The sequence below is a fragment of the Myotis nattereri genome (assembly GCF_964212035.1).
Source record: "Myotis nattereri genome assembly, chromosome: X".
NCBI classification, from domain to species: Eukaryota; Metazoa; Chordata; class Mammalia; order Chiroptera; family Vespertilionidae; genus Myotis; species Myotis nattereri.
In genome coordinates, this window is record NC_138078.1 from 12,918,898 (window position 1) to 12,931,688 (window position 12,791).

The following is a 12,791-nucleotide window of genomic DNA, read 5'->3' on the forward strand; positions in this document are numbered from 1 at the left end:
TTCATAAAATTCCTAATTGTACTTCTCTAATAAAATCAAGGAAATTAGAATAAATCATTAATATTTTAGAATGATTTAGTTTATTTCCATATTAAGATTAGGTAATGTAAATGCTTATGCCAAAGGCTGTATTTGAATTTATGATGATAATTAACATTTAATATTTTTAAAGATAACTTATTTATAAGATTTCATCATTTTTAATCTAGCAACTAATCTGAATTTTTAATGGCAAATGAGCACATAGATTATAATGCAGCTTACAAATAAAAGTACATTTTTAGTATCTCAGAACATGAAAATAGTTGACTATAAAATAAAAAAATACTTAGCTCTTAAATATGTATGCTAAAATAGATCGTGGTAAAATAGTAGGCAGTGAAAAGATTTTTAATATATTTTTATTGACTTCAGAGAGAAAGGGAGAGGGAGAGAGAAATAGAAACATCAGTTATCAGAGAGAATCACCAATTGGTTAACTCCTGCATGCCTCCTACTGGGGATCAAGCCCACAACCTGGGCAAGTGCCCTGGCCAGGAATGGAACTGTGACCTCCTGGTTCATAGGTCAATGCAAAACCACTGACCAACACTGGCCAGGCGACAGTGAAATTTTTATATTTATTTGACATAATTTAATTTTTGTGCTTGGTTTACCATCCTAATTATGTTTAGGACATAATTTTTAAATTAATCTGTTGAATTCTTAAGCTCATAATTGAGTATATGATTCATCAAATCTCATCAAATCTTTTTTTTGTGTTAATCCTCAGCTAAAGATATTTTTTCCATTGATTTCTAGACAGAGTGGAAGGGGGGGGCAGAGAGAGAGAGAGAGAGAGAGAGAGAGAGAGAGAGAGAGAGAGAGAGAGAGAGAGAACATCTCTATGAGAGACACATCAGTTGGTTGCCTCCTGCACACCCCGGACGGGGGCTAGGGATGGAACCTGCAACTGAGGTATGTGCCTTTGACCAGAATCAAACCAGGGACCGAAAGCGGGCTGAGGCTCCAACCACTGAGCAAAACCAACTAGGGCAAATCAAATACCTTTTTTAAAAAGAAGAGCCATCAAAACACTGGGGAAAAGCCCCACCCTATAAGGTAGGATTAGCTTTACCCATAATTACAGGGGTCCTCAAACTTTTTAAACAGGGGGCCAGTTCACTGTCCCTCAGACCACCGGAGGGCCGGACTATAGTTTTAAAAAAAACTATGAACAAATTCCTATGCACACTGCACATATCTTATTTTGAAGTAAAAAAACAAAACGGGAACAAATACAATATTTGTATTTGCATGTGGCCCGCGGGCCGTAGTTTGAGGACCCCTGAATTAAACCATTATAAAGCCTCTCTAATAAAAACAGCATGGTGGTATCCAATGAATACACAAATATAATAGAATACAAAGCCGAAAAATACATCCCAACACACACAGAAATTTACTATATGACAAAGGTAAAATTAGATCCATACCTCTTACCATACATAAGAATAACCCCCAAATAGATTAGGGATCTAAACTGATGAACAAGATAGATCCAGAGACATAGAAACAGGAGATTGATGAATCTCAGAGGGAAGATGGGGGTGGGTGTGTGGGTGGCAAGAGATTAACCAAAGAATTTGTATGCATATATGCATAATCCATGGACACAGACAATAGTGTGATGAGGCCCTGGGGCGGGCTCAGGGGCAGGCTAGAAGGGGTCCGTGGGGAAAAATGGAACACTAAAGATAAATTTAACAATAAAGATAAATTTTTAAAAATAAATGTAAAAAATGAACCCACAGAAGTACTAGAAAAACCCAAGATTTTCACATCGATTTATATTTTTAAGGAAAATTTTCATACAATAGGAAAATATCCTTTTAAATTGCCGCATTTCCCTAATCATTTTGCGGGTGTGATGATTCACAGGTAACAGGCATAGGAAAAAACAGTTCTCCTTCAGTACTCTCTGTCTTATGACCCAAAGCCTGTATTACCTTTTTTAAAATATCATGGCCTAAACTAATGACTCCCAATAGCCATGTGATAGATTAGCAATTCTACTCTTAATTTTTTACATGAACTTTATATCAACTTAACTAACTGTGTAAAATATCAAAGGCAACTCAGATTCCATGATGTGGAGACGGAAAGTGACTATGGCTGATGAATGTAAAGTTGTTATAGAGAGAAAGGAGTTAACTGATTACTGTTCACTACATACAGGTTTTAGAAGAAGAAAATCTACCATGAGATTTTTAAAAACCTAACAAGATTAACTTTAAATCTCTGTTGAATTTTAAAGTAAAGCAAAGGATATATTTCAGTGTATAAACATATATTAAATACCTTCTGTGAGCAAAGTTCTGTTCTGGAAATACAGAAATGATATATATAGTCCCTATAGCTGGTCTTACTAAGCATCTGAAATTAAATGTAGACTCTTATCCTAACTTAGAATCATTATATTGACTCCAATATATGTTTCTATTCTTTATATAGCTGCTATATTATATTTCACTTAAACCACATGCTACTGGTCAGAACAAAGAGTAAACTGTGATAAATTTTAAATAACTGCTTCCAGAAAAATAGCATTTTGTGACATACTATTCCACGCAGGATCTTTCATTGCAGCTTCTACATTCATAAATAGAAACATGCCACAACATTTACATAAAGTAAACCAGAGTGCAAAAATAGCTTACTTAGTTGAAAGAATCACAGCACTTAATTACTAACCTTGTTCATAGAATTTGACTTAGAAAAAAGGATCAACTCTGGGATACATATGCAAGAGATGTAACAGTTCTATAAGAAACAGTGGCCAGATGGCTCAGTTGGTTGGCGTGTAGTCCTATACACCAAAAAAGTTGCACGTTCGATTTCCAGTCAGGGCACATACCTGGGTTGTGGTTTGATCCCCAATTGGGGTGCATATGGGGTCAGTGTTTCTCTCTCACATGGATGTTTCTATATATATCACTAACTCCCTCCCTCCCTCTCTCCCTCCTCCCCCCTCTCTCAAAAATCAATAAACAACTCTTCAGGTGAGGGTTAAAGAAAACACAGTGGCTCACTAAAGCTTAGCTTCTTAAAGGAGTAAAGGAAATAAGAGGGAACATGAGATTTTTTTATCAGAAGCTAGAGCTCATGTGTGTAGTTTGAAAAAGTCCCCTTTTATCAGAAAAATATTTAAATTTTAATGTAGCCATATCTGTTATTTTCCCCCTTCTATGGCTACTTGGTATTGTATATTGCTTAGGAAGACTTTTTCCATCCCACTCTTCTAAATTAAGGTTAAAAAATGAACGTACTGGAACAAAATATAGGAAAAGATTTAAGAAGAGTGGGATGGAATGGATGGCTAGTCTCCCCCCCCCCCAACATGTTATGCTTTTTCAAATATTTCTTGAAATGCAGGATTGAGAAATAAATCTTATTCCAGAAGAAATGCTTCCCAGAAGAAATATTCCTAATTTACATATTCATTAGCTCCTCAAGTTTAAACTAGTTAACTTCCAGGCTGGACTATATTGTATGTGTTGAAGAGATGCCATAGTAAAACATTGGGGTAGTTATCATAGACACACATGAGCCATATTTCCTTCCAGAAAGTGGCAGTTTCTCCATATTAGTTGTATTCTGTTTCCTATGCTTGGCTTTTATCAGTTTTTAGTTATTATTTTTTTTCCCTATTATTGTGTTTTTATGAGATTATCACCAGTTGCCTGCCTCTCTAACTCAAGCAGAAATAATATCCTCCTTTTTGACAAGATTTGGGTTTGCCATGAAAAGCAATGGAATAAGCTCTTTTTATAAATAAAACTTTACTTGGATGACACATGACTGAGTTTTTAATTGGAATGCAAGGTTCCATTTTGACTTATTTATCATTTTTTTATTATAGCACTGGGAAGTCAGGATTAGAATACTTCGATCATGACTATAGGCACTCTTCCTAAGTGACTTTTAATCTGTGATGCTATAATCAGAGAGAACATGTTTTCTAGGAGGTTTTCTTGGATTGTTACCTATTTTAATGTATTTCATATTTTCATTCTAAAAAAGAAAAAATATTATTCACTCTTGGTTCCTTCAAAAAATTTCCCATTTCTGGAAAACTACCTTGAATTCAGTAGTCTGCTGTTAAAAATGGGTACTGAACGATTGCCTTCGGGAAAGGAGCAGTTTTGATTCTACTATAAAATTAAAATAGAAAGGCAATATGAATCTTTCTCATATACATTTAGAGATGTCTGCCAATATTTCCATAGCTCTCACCAAGATTATTTGTAATGCTTATCACAGTTTGTTTTACTTTTTATATTTACAGTATTTGCAAAACAGTGCAGGAAATAGCTTTTACTTTGTGGCTACTCAAGATAACTATTGGTAAATGCTTGGTTCATTTCAGAGGTTGATTTACAGTTGTCTTGAGTATAGGCCTGGGTTGCAGTCAATGGTAATACATTTATATGTATGCAAATATTGTATCTCTCAGAGTCTTTTCACTGAAAATTCAGCAATGGAAAGATTTGGGACTGAATTGAAATAAAAGCTTGCTAAAAGATTGTTTGCACAGCTGCTTTCAGGCAGTGACCGAAGTCTCATAGGAGGGTGAGTGAATAAGCTCTTGTTGGGCCATGTTCAGAAGTTTTTGGGTAGCACTTTGCATAATATAAAGTCATTATGTGTGTTGGGTCTTTGCCCTTGCCCTAACCTCTCTAAGCCCCACATTCTGGTTGTTGTTTTTTTTTTCCTTCTTGCTTGGTCTCCTTTCCCTAGAAGAGCTGATTATTTATTCTTTGTGTCTTCTGGAGGTAACTAAAAATAAATGGTTTTCTCTTATGACATCAGTATCTAGTGATCTGAAATTGCATTTCATGTCAGACAGTTTTAAATTCTGAGAACTGAGCAAAGATGTTTGTGTATCATTCTCTTATAAACTGCTATCTGCAAAAGTAGATTTGTGAACAGTAATTTAATCAGGAAAATCATAAGAATATTAAGCTCCATTAACTGTTGGGCTGACAACGATATGAATCTAGTATTAAATTATAAGTTAGGACTTTGCAAATGTCATCTGAAAGTTAATTCTTCAATTCCTGGCAAGCACTTGCAATCTGCTAAGAAACAGATGTTATGGAGGTTAATTTGTGAATAGAGAAGTGATGTTGTCTTTTCAGGAAGAAGTGAGTGCAGGATTTTTTTTTTTTTAAGGTGGGTTTAATCAAATTGCTTCTTTGACACACTCTTAGCCAAGGCTGTGATTTTCTCCTCCCTCCCTCTCTTCCTCCCCTTTTTTTCCCCCCCACGTCTCTGATTCATATACATATCTGTAGAACTTTTTTCTCCTTTCTAATTTTCCAGTGTTTCTGATTCAGACTCACGTGCAGGAATTTGGCATCTGGAGGAAACAAAGAGAAAAGCAGTGCTTGCTGACAACCTTTTCCATTTTGATTGACAAGGGAGAAAGCCCACTTTGCAGGCAGTGATTGCAGTAGAAGGCTGTCATAATGAAGGATAATTTTACTGAGCAAAGAGGAATTATGTGAAATATTAAAAGATTCCCATCATTTTAGGAGGTAATCGAGAAATGCTTAATGAGAAGGAACATGTATTCTTTGTCGTTTCTTCCTTTTTTGAAGAAATTCCACTGCACTATTTTATAATTGATGATAACAGTATTGTGAAGGATGAAACTAATTGTGCTCATTTAGGCTGGTGAATTTCTCCATAGACTTCACATTTTGGAAAATTAGAAAGTTTTCTAAATACTTATCCTTAAAACATGCAATTAGGGATTTATTCAAATCAGAATAATTACAATTACTTTGGCATAGCCTTTCTTCTTCCCACTTAGTTAAAATAATTTGTCTAGCTTACAGTATGAAAAATTTGGTCCTTTGTGATTTATAAATTTATGACAAATATTATTAATCGTTGGGTATCATTTCCTAATTGGGACTGCTAAGCCCATAAAGGACATAGCTAGATATTTAGCAACATAAGCCTACTTGCATCTATTTATGTGTATTAACAGTCATCATTATTGTCCTATTTGATAATGACCTCATATCTTGTTGAAAAAAATCATCTCTTTTTGCCTCTAACAAACATTGCTCTGGTAATGTCCATTGTTACATGGGAGCTTGTTAAAAAAAATCTCAGGCCCCTCACCAGACCAACTGAATTGGAATCTCCAGTTTAATCAGATGCCCAGATGTTTTGTGTGCACATGAAATTTGAGAAGCAATGGAAAACGGACACTGTTTTGAGTTATAATTAGTACAATTATTTTGATTCCACATCTTAGCTATTGAAAATGCTGCAATGAATGTAGGGGTGCACTTTTCATATAAATTGCGTAAAATAATTATTTCTGTGGTATAATAAAATATATTTTTAAAAGAATTATTTTGAAAAGGTCATAAATTTAGGGAGAAAAAAATTAAACTTTCCAAATAGCCCATTTTCGTAGGTAAAGTAAAACTTACATTATGGGCCCATAAAAATTATTTGGCTTTTAATATAACTATGATATTATGTGTTTATTCTGATACCTGAAATAAAACAAATATAAAATTTAATATCACCACTTATGGTTTTCTTAGATAATCCAAAAATGGTTGTTGGATAAATAGAGGGTTCCTGATATCCTGAAAAAATAAATCCTTATGAATACGTTTTAACTTTGTTTTAAAAGACCAAAATTCATAGCTTTATCTTAATATTCAGTAAAACTGTGTGATATAAACATTAGATGGCAAATATAAGATGACTGGAAACTAAATTGTGCCTAGTATCTAAGGACTTGTTTTAGGAGTCAGAAAATTTTTAAAAAACAAGGTTTTTGTTTTTTTGGGGTTTTTTTTGTGTTTTTTTTTTTGCTTGACCTGTGAAATTATTTAATGGTTAATGCTGACATTCATTTATACTGGGGAAGTGTGTGTGTGTGTAACAATGGAGGATGCTCCAAACAGTGAGTTGGAAATGCTGAATAAAATTTGTATTAGGGAGAGATCATAGGAGATGTATTGCATTTAGTTTTAATAGTGAATGGTGCCATTTGTTTCTGCAGTTACTTTTCTGCTAGAGATTTTTTTTGTGTGTGGAAATTGTTTCAGTCAGAATTAATTAGGCACACATATCAGAATTAAAATGAACTAATTTCTAAAGGCAGTTTTTCACCTATTGCTACAGTGTTTCTGGAATCACCATTTTAAAAGCTGTTTCTACATTTATCACATTTTTCTGTTGATTTTGTTTGTTATTCAGGCGATTATGGATATAGCTCTGTCCAAATTACATATGGAATAGGATTTACTTGTAGGTCTTTTCCTTCCCTTCCAAGGTGGTATACATAGGCACAAGGGAATAAAATGGCCAAAGAAATGACATGTTTGAGAAAATTGTATGCTTCAACTCACGTGGCTCAAATAGCCAATTAAGTGAAGGTGCTGAGCAGGAAGATTAATTTCTACCAGAGACCATCCTTTCTTTGGCAAATGGCAAACACATTGAAACCAGAGATCTTTTTGGAACACAAGTTTGAACACAACCTTTAGACATGCTGGTCTTTGCCTCGCTCTCTATCCTGTCTCCCACCTCTGGGTATTTGCTGTTTCCAGAGTCTAATGCTTTTCCTTCCCTCTTTGACTGGTTGCTTCCCACTCACCAAGACCTCAGTTCTTGCCACATTTCTTCCAGAAAACTTATCCTTGATCTCTCTGATTTGGTCAAATCCCCCCATTATGGGCTTTTGGAGCACCATGCAAAGGTACCTTTCCTTCCCTTCAATTTACTTGTCAGGGTTGCTTCTGTGCTTCTCAACTGAATGTGCCTCTTTCCCAGCAAGCTATTAGCTCCATGAAGGCAGGGATCATGTCTGTTTCTGCTCACCTTTTTATTCATACTCCCTGGAATAATATCTAGCTTATAAATAGGCACTTGATAAATAGTTGTTGAATGAATAAGTGGAAGTTGGTATCAGGAATTGCAATACAGTGGGGTGGGGATCCTAATATTGGGGACAGGAATGGAGGGATTCCTTAGCTCAACAAGCTAGTTGGTCAGAGAAAAATCATATAGAGGTCTGGGCTTTGGTAGAAGAATAAGAAACAGTTACTTATTTATGGACCAGATTTAAGTATGAAGAAATCAAGAATATTAAGGGAAGCCTGGGGCTAAGATAAGCCAAGATTAGATGTGTCTCCAGAAGCTGAATCAACAAGTTTTGCCCTTTCCAGTGACATTACTCAAGGGTTACCCCCCACCAACACCTCCCCCATGGGAGACAGCTCCCTCTTGCTCATGTGCTGGAGAAGAGAATTTTTCCCAGCATGCAAAGATGACTGATTAATTCCTGTGCTAGTATTCCTTCAAAATTTATCTGCCTGGCACTTGAATACAAATTTATTTTCCCTCTTGATATAGCTAGTGTAAATTTTTTTATAAAATTCACACATTGCTGAAACATTTTTGGCATGTCTCATTCCCAATAATATTGTTTAGACATTAAATTAAAATAGTAAAAAGGATGGCAGCTGTATTAAGTGCCATTGTGATTAGGCAAATTACTTTTTCATGATGAATTAATTAGCGTGGGTGAGATAGTATATTGATGAGTTCCATGTAAGATTTACTGAATTTAGTAAATCATTACCTTTGGTGATTGTTGTTTTTTAGTCAGGAAAAGGAAATTGTGTTTCTGTTAGGGAAATCTGATTACAGATGAACATATAGTAATTACAAATAAAATAGTAATTTACAGCTGTGGCATTCATATATCCATATACTTCCCCCCAATTTTTAAGCTTAATACTTGAAAGTAGCAAATTTAGGCCATTTAAAATTAATTTATTAACTTATACTTCTTATTTGTGTTAAAATGTACATCACATAAAGTTTATAATTTTCACAATTACATTTTTAAATTATAAAATGCACCTGACATCAAATTTACTGTCTTTACCATTTTTAAGTGTAAAGTTCAGTGATGTTGAAGATGCTCACTTTGTGCTACCATCACCACAATCCATCCACAGAAATCTTTTCATCTTACAGAATTGAAACTCTGTACCCATTAAACACGAACTCTTCATTTCCCCCATCCATTAGTCCCTGGCAACTACCATTCTACCTTTGTCTTTATGAATTCCACTACTCTAGGTACTTCATGTAAATGGAATCATGCACTGTAAGTCCTTTTGTGACTGTTTATTTCACTTAACATATGTCCTTAGGGTTCATCCATGTTATAGCATGTGTAAGAATTTCCTTCTAAAGGCTGAATAATATCCCATTATATGTCTATACACATGTTGTTTGTGCATTTGTCTGTCGATGGACACTTGGGTGCTTCCACCTTTCAGCTATTGTGAACAGTGCTGCTATGAACATGGGTGCACAGATATCCTTTTAAGACCTTGCTTTAATCATTTTGGATCTATTTCCAGAAGTGGAATTGCTGGATAATGTGGTAGTTCTAATTTTAATTTTTTTAGTAACTACCATACTGTTTTCCATACTGCATGCATCATTTTGCATTTCCACTAACATTGCACAAGGGTTCCGATTTATCCACAACCTTGCTAACACTTATTTTGTTTTATGTTTTTATTTGGTTGTTTTCTGGATAGGATAGTAGCCATCCTAATCAGAGTGAGATGGTGTCTCATTATGATTTTAACTTGCATTTCCCTAATGATTAGTGATGTTTACATTTTCATGTGCTTATTGGCCATCTGTACATCTTCTTTGAAGAAATGTTGATTTAAGTCTTTTGCCATTTAAAAAATCAGGTTATTTGGGGCTTTTTGTTGTTGTTGGTTTACAGTTCTTTATATATTCTGGACATTAATCCCTTGTCAGATTTAATATTTACAAGTATTTTCTCCCATTCTGTGGGTTGCCATTTCACTCTGTTTATAGTATTCTTTGATGGGCAAAAGTTTTAATTTTGATGAAGTATAATTTATTTTTTCTTTGGTTGCCTGTGACTTGTACTTTTTTAAGTAGGAAATCTGTAAAGATGCATTTCAAGGTAAGAAGTATGACAGAGGTGTATTTCATTTTAAATTGTCATTAAATTTAATGAATATATAATGTGTATCCCTAAAACATTTTAGGCTGTTGACAAACTATCAGTTTTCCAAAGTTGATTCAAATATAAAGCACCTATTTGGTTTTTACCATTATAAAAAAGAGACCCTGTTAGCTATTTTTCTCCATAGAATTATAACCTCTTTTGATAAATTGTAATAGTTTTAAAGCCAGAAAGTATAAATATTTTTCTGTCTTCATGATAACCAGTTATTGTTTTATATACAGTGTAATATTTGAAAAATATATATTGCAGCATTGCTATAAGAAACAGTTCAATGGAAACTTGTACTTATTGAAAGGGTTTATTGAAGGCTGTGTTCATTACATCACACAAGGATTTCTTCCCAGGAGAACTCTTTTGTCTGACTTTAGTGCCAGGAATGGATGGGCTTCTCTGAGAAACTGGCTTGCTTTTTTTCTAATGAATGTTTTAACTGTGTACCTAATCCTGTTTCTTCTTCATTAGCTTGTAGACCATTTACAGCGAGTGTTCCAGCTCCTCCCACACTTAGGCAACTCTAACATTCATTGATATGGATTTTTTGTATTACCATTGTTTCCAGCTCCTATTTGAAGACTCACCATATTTTCCCTTACCCATATTTTTTTCTTCTTTTAATTTGTGCTATCCTGCTAAGCTGGTGTGTTTGTGGATGTGTAAATAATTTACTTAAATCCCTTTTGATACAGAATTTAATTTAAATATGGTAAATGTATTTTAAAACAATGTCTTTGAAGTTTTAAATGGAAAGTGGAAAAATATTTTTGGCATGACTTGTGGCATGGTACAGATGATCAGTTTGAGAACAATCTCTTTCACCCTTTCCCACTCCTTCTAATTTAGTGTAAATTTAGTTTAGGCTTAAAGGACGGGGATGTGGAATCAGGACTTGGATGTAGACCTTGCCTTACTGTTTATTGAGCGGAGGGATCCTGAGCATGGTCTCTAAATCTCAATTTACTTATCTGTAAAATCAAGGTAATGATACGTAATTCCTCAGGTTGTTCTAAGGATTAAATGAGAAAATATTTGTGGAGTGCATTAAACAGTGGTTGGCATACAGTGAGTACAAAAAATAAGTGGAAGGGATTACTGTTAATTAGTATCAACTCTTTAATATGAAAATGGAATACCATGGCCAGCTTAGCATTTTCTAAAAGAAATTAAGACAGAGTAAATGAGAATAGGCCCAGAAGAAAATTGCTATTCCTTTTTTATTTTATTTGGTTTGCTGGGGGATCCTTGTGAAAAATCATATACTCTTTGTTATAGAGCGACTGCTTGCTTATAGAAGGTGAGTGAAGGATGGCACTGAAGAACATAAGGAAGAGGAGTTCTCAAGTCTCTGTGTTTGTATTGGTGTCAGTGATATCTAAAAACTATTTGCTCAAAGTCACTAATCATCCAAGAGATGAGAGATGCAAATCAAAACAACAATGAGGTGCCATCTCACACCAGTCAGAATGGCTATCATCAACAAATCAACAAGTGACAAGTGCTGACGAGGATGCAGAGAAAAAGGAACCCTTGTACACTGCTGGTGGGAATGCAAACTGATGCAGCCACTGTGAAGAGCAGTATGGAGTTTCCTCAAAAAGCTAAAAATGGAACTCCCATTTGACCCAGTAATCCCACTTCTAGGAATATATCCCCCCAAAATAGAAACACCAATCCGAAAGGATGTATACACCACTATGTTCATAGCAGTACAATTTATAGTAGCTAAGATTTGGAAACAGCCTAAGTGCCCATCAGCAGATGAGTGGATTAAAAAAAAACTTGGTACATCTACACAATGGAATACTATGCTGCTGTAAAAGGGAAGGAAATCCTACCATTTGCTGCAGTATGGATGGACCTGGTGAGCATTATGCTAAGCGAAATAAGTCAGTCAGAGAAAGATAAATATCACATGATCTCACTCATTTGTGGATCATAATGAACAACATAAACCGATGAACAAAAATAGATATAGAGACAGAGAAGCATCGATTAGATGCTCAAAACTCAGAGGGTGGGGCTAAGAGGGAGAGCTCAACCAAAGGACTTGTATGCATGCATATAAGCATAACCAATGGACACAGACACCAGGGGTGTGAGGGCATAAGCGGGGTGGTGGTGGGGGGATAAGGACACATATGTAATACCTTAATCAATAAAGAAAATAAAAATAAAGAATTAAAAAAAACTATTTGCAGTGTTTCTCCTTTCATTCATTTGAATGTGGGATTCAGATAGAATGCCAACCAGGTACCCTATACTGTATTCAATTCATCAGAGTATATTAGCATGGAATTCAGTCCTTGGTAATTTTAAATGTTTTTCACACCGGTCTGGAAGAGTGTGATGTTTTAATGTTTTTAATTTATTTTTAGAGAGTAAGGGAGAGGGATAGAAACATCATCAATTGGCTGCCTCCTGCATGCCTCCTCCTGGGGATCGAGCCTGCAACCTGAGCATATGCCCTGACTGGAAATCTTGGTTCCTGGGTCAGTGCTCAACTGCTGAGCCACACCAGCTGGCTGGAATAGTGTGATTTTTTATTAACCACTGTCCTATATTATCTCTTCTTCATTTTAATAACTGTGTGTTTCTATCAGTTCCATTTACCCCTTTCTTTTTCCAAAGCCTACAAATCCAATTTATTTGAGATCTTTTTTTTTTTCAGTCTTGAAATGGTCTGATGTAT

The 12,791-nt window shown here is 35.0% G+C and overlaps 1 protein-coding gene across 5 annotated transcripts in view; it reads left to right on the plus strand.

Annotated features, from left to right (window-relative positions):
• Positions 1-12,791, plus strand: part of CNKSR2 (connector enhancer of kinase suppressor of Ras 2) — a 249,663-nt gene that overhangs the window by 22,737 nt on the left and 214,135 nt on the right. The window lies entirely within an intron of this gene.